This window comes from Chenopodium quinoa, unplaced genomic scaffold (genome assembly GCF_001683475.1).
Source record: "Chenopodium quinoa cultivar QQ74 unplaced genomic scaffold, ASM168347v1, whole genome shotgun sequence".
Taxonomy (NCBI): Eukaryota; Viridiplantae; Streptophyta; class Magnoliopsida; order Caryophyllales; family Amaranthaceae; genus Chenopodium; species Chenopodium quinoa.
In genome coordinates this window covers 1117139-1128780 of record NW_018744647.1, presented here as the reverse complement: position 1 = coordinate 1128780, position 11642 = coordinate 1117139, and positions in this window count along the sequence as shown.

Sequence of the window (11642 nt, the reverse complement as noted above, 5' to 3'; positions counted from 1 at the left end):
GTTGTTATGGAAATCTTTCTTCCACTCAGAGTAGTCACCTTGAATATTTTGCGCCATCCTTGCACTAAACCCTATGCTGGAGTGATGAGCTTTGAAGGGTCAAAGTTCTCACTTTGTAAGACCGTTTGAATGAGCGAGGAGTTTTCCTCTATATACTTTGGCTCATTATTCTTACACCCAAAGAGGAGTCCCATGACATTAAAGTCAAAGCATGGGGGTGCTTTCTCATTGTGAATAGGAGTTGGGATCTCATCTAGAAAGTAGCAATCTAGAAAGATTTCGAACCCAAGTTGTCTTATGCCATTTACAACAAAGGGCTCGGGAAATTCGTGGCATGGATAGTCCTCTCCTTCTCTTTTAAATTGTCCATTGAGAGTAAGAGGATATTAGTCCATTGGGATTGCTTTCTTTTGAGTACGAGCGTTCTTACGCGCCTTGGACTTTTCCTAGGCTTGGTTTACATCTTCTAGAGTCGGTTCAAATCCAAGTCCGAAAGTATCTAATTTAGGGAGGCCAGGTAGTTCCATTTGTTTTGTTATATATTTTTTCTTTCCAAGAGTCATTCCAGGAAAGTGTCCCTGTTTTCTGAGAATAGCATTTACCGTCATATTGGAGTGGAGGTCGTGGCAAAGAGAGGTCCTCTCATCTTCCTCGATTAAGGAGACCTCTTCGTTAAAGCCCCACAGATCTTCATCATTCTCATCGTGCTCCACATTAATAATTGGATTTTCAACAACTTTAATCCTCATAGGTGAAGCATCAATTGTAATAGGGAACCCTCCATCTATAGCCTTTAATTGTTGGTGAAGGGATGAAGGGACAACCTTAAGGTCATGAAGCCAAGGGAGCCCCAACAATAAGTTAAAGGAAGCTTAAATATCCACTACTTGGAAGGTAGTGGCATGTTCTATTGCTCCCGCTATTACGTTCATTGAAATCTTTCAAAGAGCTTGGCGATGAGTGTTGTCGTAGGCTCTTACTCCTTGCGTTGACGGGGTTAAATCTTCATCCCTTATTCCTAGCATCCTCGCAATTCTAAGTGGACAAACATTGATTGTCGATCCATTATTTACAAGAGTCATTGGGACATTCATTCTCTTGCAGACTACTGTGAGGTTTAGAGCCTTGTAATGCTTGTCACCTTCCGGAGGTAGATCCTTGTCAGAAAAGGTGATCAAGTTTATGGCACTAGGAAGATCACTCGTGAGAAAGTTAGCCAACCTCTCAGGAGTGATTTTAGAGTCTATCCCTATTTTTTCCAAGGCATTCATTACCGCCAACCTATGTTCTCAAGATGTAGCTAGAAGTTTCCATACATTCATCTCAACCTTGGTCTTTTTGAATTGTTTGACAACATCGTTGTCCTCTATAATCGGTATGGGAACTTGTTAAATAGTAGGAATAGGTTGTGTAGTGATAGGAGGTTGCATTCTCCCAGATCTTGTGAGAACGTCTATAGGTTAATCTTCTTCATCCCAAAAGTCACTTACAAGATATATAACTGAAATTGGAGGTTATTCCATATCCTGGAGATAGACGTCCTCGTCATCGCTATCCCAAACCCCATTGATTTCAGCATTTGTTCTTGTGGAATTTGGACTAGCTTCTTGTTATCAATCAGTTTTTGGATTAGATCTTTAAATTTAAAGCAATGTTTGGTAGTATGTCCCCCTGATTGATGATATTGACAGTAGAACCTATATGTCCTCTTTAATGATTCAAATGGTCTCGGTTCAAGAGGTTTAATCTTACCACTCTCAGAGAGCATTTTGAACATGTTAGCATACGAAGTCCCAATTGGAGTGTAAGGCTTGTTACTCTTCTAGGGTGTATCAATTACTTGGAGAGAAAATGGTTTCTTCTCCATAGGAAGTCCCAATTGGAGTGTAAGGTTTGTTACTTTTCTTGGAGGTTCTTAATGGAAATCCTCACAGATTCCTTTTCACTAGGTGCTTCAATCATCCTAGCAGAAGTTTCTCTCCATTTATTACAGAAAGAAAAAAAGCCTTCACTCTCTTTTTGCTTAAGTATTTCAAGTTCTCTATTATCAGTTTCAACTTGAATATTACATTTATACCTATCAATGAAAGCGTTTACAATAGATTCCCAAGTAGAGGTTTTCTCTTTGACAAGGGAAAAGAACCATTGTTGACAAATGGTTTTAAGAGATAAAGAAAACAAAGAATGAAAGACTTTCCTATCAATCCCCTTAATATTCATTAAAGTTTTGAAAGCTCTTAAATGGAAATAAGGGTTTGTCTGTAGCCTTGAACTTTGGGATGTCGTTGGCATTGAACTTCTACGGAAGAAGCTCCTTGTCCACCGAGACCCCTTGCGAGCTAATGCCCTTGAACCTGTAGTCATTGGATATCTTGCTCAAGCTCTCTTTCATGAGCTCCATTTGTTGTTGCTTCACGGGGTCATTGATTTAGAGGGTTAAAGCCTTCAACACCTTAGTAACGCTAGACATTTGCTTCTTAAGCTCATTGACTTCTTCTTGACTCGCCATTATTTTCTTAGCTTTTCTTTTCCGACTGACTGTTTTATCTAAAAGTTGTACTTGAACGAAAAGGATGTCCACGCGCTGTAAATTAAACCATTTTATTTGTTTTAATGACTCAAACAAAAAGAACAGAAGGACTAGGTTTTAAAAATATGTTCCTAAAAGAAAAGAAGTATGTAGATCGGCCAAGTAATATTGTTTGCTATTTATGTGGAAACACAGGACACAAGAGGGTTAAGTGTCCTAAGAAAGAGAAAATCACTCAGAAAAATGAGAAACATGTAGAATATATTTGGGTTGTGAAACATAACCCCATTTTAGTTACACAAGAACCCAAGGAGACATGGGTTCCTGACGCTAACGTTTGATTCTTCATGTAGGTTCCACTGAGGGGGAACAACACTTGTTACCTCGACAGTGGTTGTTTTAAGCACATGACTGAAGACAAATCTAGATTTCTCTCACTTGATGTCTATTATGGTGGGACTGTGACCTTTGCTGATAATATGAAAGGAGATATCATTGCTATTGGCAAAGTAGGAAGGTCAAGTTCCCATGCTATTGATAATGTATTTTTGGTCGAGGGTTTGAAACACAACTTGTTAAGTATTTCTCAATTCTGTGATAAACGCAAGAAAAGAAGCCTTGAAGACATGGCTAGAACAATGCTGATTTCAAGTAGATTGCCTAGGAACTTCTGGGAAGAAGCAGTGAACACGGCATGTTATATCAATAACAGAGTATTTGTCAGAGCCATCACCAACAAAACTCCCTATGAACTTATTAAAGGGAGAAAACCTTAAATTTTTTCCTTTAGATATTTTGGTTGTAAATTCTTTATTCATAATAATAGTAAAAGGAACTTGGGAAAGTTTAATGAACGAAGTGATGAGGCAGTTTTCTTAGGATACGCCTCAAATAGTAAAGCCTATAGTGTTTATAATAAAAGAACAATGTGTGTTGACGGACCTGTACATGTTATATTTTATGAAACTAATCAATTGATTGATGTACATGATTGTGATGATGATTTTGAAATTAGACTTGTACGCAAGCAAGATCTAGTTGAGGAATCAACATCATTGCAGAAGCAGCAGGTTGAAAATGAAGCAAATACAGAAGAAAATTAAGCACCTTCATTGGAGAATGCAACAGGAACTCCACAAAACCCAAAACACAATGAAGTTAATGAGGAAGTTCCTGAAGAAGTTCAAACTGAGAATCAAGTTGAAGTTCCTACTGAAGAACCAGTCAACAACAATGAAGAAATAATGTATCTAATAAAAGACTTCACACCAAAACCTTGGAAACATTAGAAGTCACATCTAGTGGATGCAATCATGAGCGATATCAGAAAAGGAACTCAAACCAGATCTCAGCTTAGGAACTTCTGTGCATTCTATGCGTTCCTTTAATCTTTGGAACCTAAGAACTATGTTGAAGCTTTGACTGACGCTGACTAGATTAATGCTATGCAAGCTGAACTTAATGAGTTTGAAAGGAACAAAGTTTGGCATCTGGAACCTAGACTTAAACTGAAGAAGACAATTGGATTAAAATGGGTGTTTAGGAACAAGATAGATGAGCATGGTATTATTATCAAGAACAAGGCTAGACTTGTTGTATAATGTTTCAATCATCAAGAAGGAATCAACTATGAAAAAACATTTGCTCCTTTAGCTAGGTTAGAAAGGAACAAAGATTGGCATCTAGAACCTAGACCAAAATAGAAGAAGACAATTAGATTAAAATGGGTGTTTAGGAACAAACTAGATGAGCATGTTATTATTGTCAGGAACACTGCTAGACTGGTTGTACATTGATTCAATAAACAAGAAGGAATAAACTATGAAGAAACATTTGCTCCTGTAGGCAGGTTAGAGGCTATACGCTTACTTATTTCTTCTGTTGCTTACATGGGATTTAGGCTGTACCAGATGAATGTTAAATGTGCATGCTATCCACCATGCTACATCAAATTCCCCTAGCACTCGGTTTGCTCGGGGCATTCCGATGCTAGGGGTATTTTGGTCTTGTTGTTTTATTATTATTTTCATGTCTCGTCTTTTACTATTTTTGACTCGACTTCTGACGCTCGATTTCGACGCTCTAAGCTCGAATTTCTGACGTCTAAATATTTAACACTCGGGCGACGAATTAATTTCTTCCGAATTAATTCGTCTAGTCGGTTCATATAATTGCTAGGGTGTGAACCGAAGGGTTCAGTCAAGATTAAGCTGTAATATTAATTATACATTAATATTACTGATTGGAAGCGGCCTCCACCCAGGCATTCCGATCACTTGACCTTACTGAATAAATTAGCTTTCTAATAATTCTAAACCCGCTATCAGAATAATACACTTGTTCGAAGGTGTAGACACCTAAAAATGTCTCCCCAAAACCAAACCCGTTGATGAACACCTTTCACCGCCATTATTGGTCAGGTTGAGTATTTAAATTTTGGAGTGCTTAAATCCATGTTCTATCCAATCCAATTTCTAGCTCATTCCCCTAAACCATAACCTATTTTCCACTTTTCATGTCCACATCGCAAAACCGAGAGAAACTAATTTTATGGCTATATAATTTTTTTCTAATTATTTTTTGGATAGGATTTTAAATAAGCTTTCCAACCATATATCATAAGCCTAATTCCGAGCTATAACGAAAAAGATATGAGCAAAACACTAAACTCGGCCTAAAACCGAACCCTTCCACTAAAACGGTCATATCTTAAAATCTAAAAATCATTTATACCTTATTCTAATTGGGTTGTAAAGAAGACTTAATAAATTTCCAATGATATATTATATACCTTATTCCAAGTTACGGATCAAAAGTTATGATTATTTTAAAAACGGGTAAAAAACTGAAATTACCGCGCAACAGTTAAAATGCTGCGACGCGGCAAATGCTGACGTGTCACGAGGCTTATTCCCGTGACACGGTGCCCTTTTTTGTAATTCTGCGCAGTTTTCTCCCGTGTCACGGTGCCCATTTTGTGACACGGGGATATTCCGTGTAATTTCCGCGTACTTTTTACACCGTGACACAGCATACTGCACTGTGCCACGGTGGACAATTCTGTGTCACGACATTTCTTCCCGTGTCACGATGCACATCCCGTGACACGGGATTGCTACGTGTTTTCTCCGCGTAATCCCTAAACGCGTTTTCACTTCCCGTAACCTAATGATTTCCCGCATCACTCAGTTTTCCCCCGTGTCACGGGATATTCCCCCGTCTGACGGTGCCTGTAACCGTGTTGCGGTGCTCTTTGCCATGACACGGTATTATTTTATAGGGTTTTTATCTTTTTAGGATTCCGCGTGTTCCTTCTGCTCATTTTCCTTATAAATAGGACCCCCTTTTCTGCGCTTCGAGGCACCAATAATCATTTTATCTCACCTTACACCAAAAATCATTCTCTTCTCCCTCTTTAACCTAATATCTAGCCTCCTTATTCAGCCATAATAATTCCCTTAAGCGCTCCAAGAAGTCCATACTTAACCCGAGGATTCGTCCTTAAACCAAGGCGTGAAAAGTATAAATAACTGAGGGTTTGGACCAAATTAACTCTACTTTCTATTTAATTTAATTTAATTTAGATTTGCTTTATAATTTTTTTATTGATGTTACTAACAATTTATTCATGATGTAGCACTTTAAAGGAACACGCGGAATGTGAGTAATTAATTCTTAGGGAAATTCTCAATGGTACTCATGTACTTATTTTTTTTCTCAATGGTAAACACTAACTTTTCTAATTATCTATGGTAATCAATAATTAACTAATCTAATTCAATGGTGACTTGAGTTAAGCATTTTAAGTATAATTAACCATGGTTTATGCTTAAATGGGAGGGAAAAGACTAAAATACCCCCATTTATTTTAGCCAACCAACTGTGTCTTGTCAAAGGGTTTGATTAAAACTTTTGAACTTCATCATCTTCATTCGAGTTCTTGATTGCTGCCTCTGAAAATCGAATCTGACTAAAAATTCTTGCTCCAAAACTCTCATAAAATCTAGTTTATTGTCTAGGATAATTTAGTAGCAATTAAATTACGGTTTTTCGGAAGGCTTGTGAATTGTTGAGGGGTATCTGGGTTGTGCGACTGATGCATAATTTGGGTGCATTTGGAGGCGAATTTGTAGCAAAAAGGTTGCGATTGTCAGAAAGGTTCGATCTTTGTTCGAATTATACCATTTGAGGTGCGATCTTAAGTCAGGTATGTATTTTTTTTCGCTTTAATTTGGTGCATGCTCTGTTTTTGTAAATGTGTAGGGTTTTAGTGTATTACTACTACTGTTGTTGGTTTATTGTTATTTATTTTGGAAAAATTAATGTTATGTTGTGTATGGAGTTAATTATTGGGGTTTTATTGTTAGAATTAGTTGAATATTGAACTTGATGTTGTAGGTTATATGCTTATACATGTTACTTATATTTGCTGCAGAATGGGTGATAATATAAAGTTACAATTTCAATACCTTGGTAAAGATGTGACTGTTGTTGTTGAGGACATTGATAAGGCCAATTTGATTGACCTAATTATAGAGTACTAGGAGAAAGCAGCTAGGGAAAATATAGAAACTCCAGAACACCCTACATTTAACTATGTGTTTAAAATGAAGCATGTTAGTCTTTTAAGTGATGTTGACTTAATGAAAATGTTTAGTAATTTGCTTGAGAAGAAAGAGATATACATATGGGTAGGAACAGTAGGTAAGGATAGTAAGGTGGTCCAAGCTGTTAGGTCACTGATGTCAGGGAAGACACCAGCTGAACCCATTAGTATGGACAAGTCTGTTGTGAGTCAACCTAAAGTGATTGACATGAAATCTAAACTGACACCTAGGAAAAGAAAGACTGGTGAGCCTGAGTTAGTTGAAGCTGAGGTTGTTAGTAAAGAAGACTTTGAGAGGCATATGATTGCAGTAGGTAAACTTCCAATCGATGAATATGATTTGGATCTGACTGACCATGCTATTAATCAATGCATAGATGATAAATGCACTGACATTATTGATTCACCTAATAGAGAGACTGAGAGTGATAGGGTACCTGATGCTCCAACAGTGACTGAAACTATAAGAGGAAAAGGGAGGGGTAGGGTAACTGGTACAGGGAGAGGAAAAGGGAGAGGCAGGGGCAATGGTAGAGGTAGAGGTAGAGGTAGAGGGGCTATCAATGAGACAGGTAGAGGGAATGGGAGAGGTAGAGGGAGAGGGAGAGGTGGAGGGAGGGGAAATACAGTAGACTATTGGTTTAACATATCTCCTACACCATGGGATCCAAACCAGCCTATTGATCACCCTATTGAAGACCATGACACTCAAATACCATCAGAGTTATTTACACAACAAACACAACCCCCTAACCCATCAACCCAATCACTGTTACAGCCTATTGAAAACATAGGAGAGTTTGCTAGGTGTAGTAAAAACTCAAATGAAAGAGGGTCTGGTGAGTCTTCTAGAGCATATGTCTTCTATAAGAGGAGAGTTCCAAGGACTACTGCTAAGAGACATGGAGTTGTGAGTAGCAGCAGTGCAAGTGGTAGTGAGCAAAATGCAGCTTCTGGTGTAGGTAGTACTAGAAGGAGTTTGAGCATTAGCCTTAGGGATGATGCTGACCAGATACTGAGTCTGGAAGAAGATGATGCAGAATATGAAGGGTACAATCCAACTGAGCATGATAATGAAGACACTGATGAGAGTGTAGATACAGAAGATGATATACAGGAAGATGAATATGGTCCTTTGATTGAGGATGGCTTTGATCCATTTGAGGAGCCTGTTTTTAACTGTGAAAATGAGCAGGTTAATTATTTTTCAAAGTTATACAACAATGGTGAGGTATACAAGGATGAGGGTTTTGGTAAAATTATGTTGAAGCCATGGCAGGTATTTTCATTGCCTTCAAAGCTTCATTGGATGGTCTCAAATCTGGCTGCAGAAGTCTCATAGGGGTGGATGGAGCTCATCTCAAAGGTCATTTTGGTGGAGTGCTTTTGTCAGCAGTAGCCTTGGATGGTAATAATGAGATCTTTCCAATTGCTTGGGCAATTGTGGGAGGAGAGGATGCTGAAACATGGAAGTTCTTTATATGGAATTTGAAGAATGCTTTAAAAGATAGTGGAAGAGGGGATGAATGGTGTATTATCTCTGGCAGGAAGAAGGTAATGATTCTATCTTTAATGGTCAATTTTTGCATTTATGTAATATATACTACTTGACACTAAGTTAACACTTCTGTATGTTTTTGGAAGGGTATTGAGGCTGCAATTCTGGAGTTATGGCCTAAAGTGGGAAGGAGATACTGTTGCAAACATTTATTGAAGAATTTCAAACCACAGTTCCCTGGTTTGTTAATGTTCTCGTTATTTTGGTTGGCTTGTGGAGCATTTCCCTTTACTTTTAGAAAGGCTATGGAACGTTTGCAAAAGGATAATCCATTGGCTGTAGTGTGGTTTTCTAAGCTTGGACAAAAATCAGTGTGGTCTAAGCATGCATTTAATCCAGCTATAAAGTCAGATGTCAACAAATCAAATTTTGTGGAAAGTTTCAACTCCACATTAGGCCTTGATAGGTGTCAACCTGTTATGACATTGCTAGAAGGTAATATTAGTCACTTGCCTAGGTTGTTGTGTCCTTACTTGTATTTCAGTGACATTTTGACCCTAACCTTACTTGAATATAACAGGTGTGAGGAGGCTTACCATGGTCAGGATTGCTACTAGAAGGGAGGCATGTGAAAAATGGAGAGGTGATATCTGTCCAAACATAGTTAGAAGACTCCAAGTCATTAGCCAAGAATCAAGATTATGCAAGTGCTTGGTGAGTAGGGAAGGTGAATATGAAGTGTTGGATGGGAGATCAGTCTTACCTGTAAATCTGAGAGCAGGTACTTGTGCTTGTAATGCATGGCAGTTGACTGGCTTGCCATGTAAGCATGCCATGAGGGCCATCTTAGACTCACATGATGACCCTCATAAGTATGTCAGTGACTGGTACTGAATCACCAAGTACAAACTGACTTATGGAAACACCATCAAGGCAATCCCTGATATGGAGCAGTGGCCACAAAGTCAGTACCCTGAGATAGCCCCACCCTAGATGAAGAGAGGGATAGGCAGACCTGCAAGAAACAGAAGAAGGGAAGAGGGTGAGCAAGCCAAGGGCAAAAGATCTAAAACAGTCAGGTGCAACAAATACCAAACCTTTGGCCACAATGCACAAACCTGTCAAGGTGGAATGACAGGAAAAAAGAAGGCTGGTTTGCAAGCAACAACAGCAGAACCAAAGAAAAAGAAAGCTCCAGCAACCTCTTCTCAACCATTATGGAAATCTCCTAGAGGAAATACTCAAGGTGTTTCTCTCAGCCAACCAGATCCAGCCCCTGTATCTTCTTCTCAACTAGTAAGAAGATCCCCAAGAGCAAAGAAGGCTATGACTGGTCTGTTTGCATCACAGCCTGTTCCTTAGTTTAAGCATGCACACCCATTTTAGTTGATGTATTTGTTTTGGAAACATTTAGTTACTGATATTAGCTTATGTATGTTGACTTGTTTTTTGGACAACATTAGTTAATGATGCAATTGCTTTATGACAGTTGATGTTTTTGGATAACATTAGTTAATATGCTGATTTTGGTTTATCTCTGTCACTTTGAATGTGTAATTTCAATGTGTTATATGTTATATGTATGTGTTATATGCATGCAATATCTGTAATTTCAATGTTGTTGATACAGAACAAATAGAATGCAAAATAAGGGAAATTCATCTACTTTTATTCAATTAGAAAGTAGTACATAATTAGGGAATACATAAACACCTACTTAACTGAAACTAAGGCTACCACAATTCTCCCTAATTACATCATCTAAATTTCGATTTGCAACAATAACTATCATAATAAAGTACATAATCGACCAATTTTAACAATTCCCTTAATATACTTCACCAATCCATCCACCTTTTCATTCAAAGCAACAATGAGACTCTGTTTAACCTCTAATTCATCCTCCAGCCACGCAAAAAAATCGCAAGACTTGCACTTGTAAAACAACCTTCATGGGTTTTTTGCCGTTTTTAAAACCATGACAGCAGCAGCCTGGGGTGGTTTGCAGTAGCAATGGACATGCTTCACCCAATCAAGCTTCTCGTCAATTGTGATACCCCTAACAGAAGAAGAACGAGAGAATTTCATTGAGAAATTTAGCTTAATTGCAAATAATTGAAATACAGGGGAAATATGAATTGGGGATTTCCGTTTCTAGGGTTTATAAAGCTAAAAAATTGGGGATTTTGGATTAAATGGGAAAAGGGCAATCTGATTTGGAGGGAAAACTGATTTCTAAGGGTAAATTAGACTTTTTGACTTATGTTAACTATAGTTAGGCTAATATTAAAGGATTAATGTCAAAAAGTTACCATTGAATTAGATTAGTTAATTATTGATTACCATAGATAATTAGAAAATTTAGTGTTTACCATTGAGAAAAAAAAGAAGTACATGAGTACCATTGAGAATTTCCCTTATTCTTATTTTATTTTAATATTGCTAGTATCATGATTAGGGTTATTTTATATTTGATTTGACTAACAAATTATTGTTGAATTGCTTCCAATATTAATGTTTATTCTATTGTTATTATGATCACCATATTCCATGTTTAAAGGGAATATGTAATTGAAAATCACGCCATATAAGATAATTTGGACAATCGATTTAGGTTCCTTTTTAATCTTATTGTGTAATCAAGTGATCATTAATATTTTAGAATTATATGTTGCATTAATATTCAACCAATTTAGCTAAATAATAGTTTGGAGCAAATTGAATTTCTTTTTGTATGCCTTTGAGATCGCAGGAATCACTTTTCACTATAAGAATCGAGTAGAGGCCAATACGGGCGAATGTGACTCCATGACTCACTTCGTACCATCATCCCCGATACTCCTTTTGTGGTTCCGAACCATATGGAGTTAGTAATCTCATGGATTATGAATGGGGTGTAACCTTCACGGGTCAATCATTGTTGCCTATCGTTGTCCCTTAATTGTGGTTGCCTTTTATGATCCGTGAACGGTTTACAAGTTCCTTAAAAACTTGTTGGCGGCTCCCTA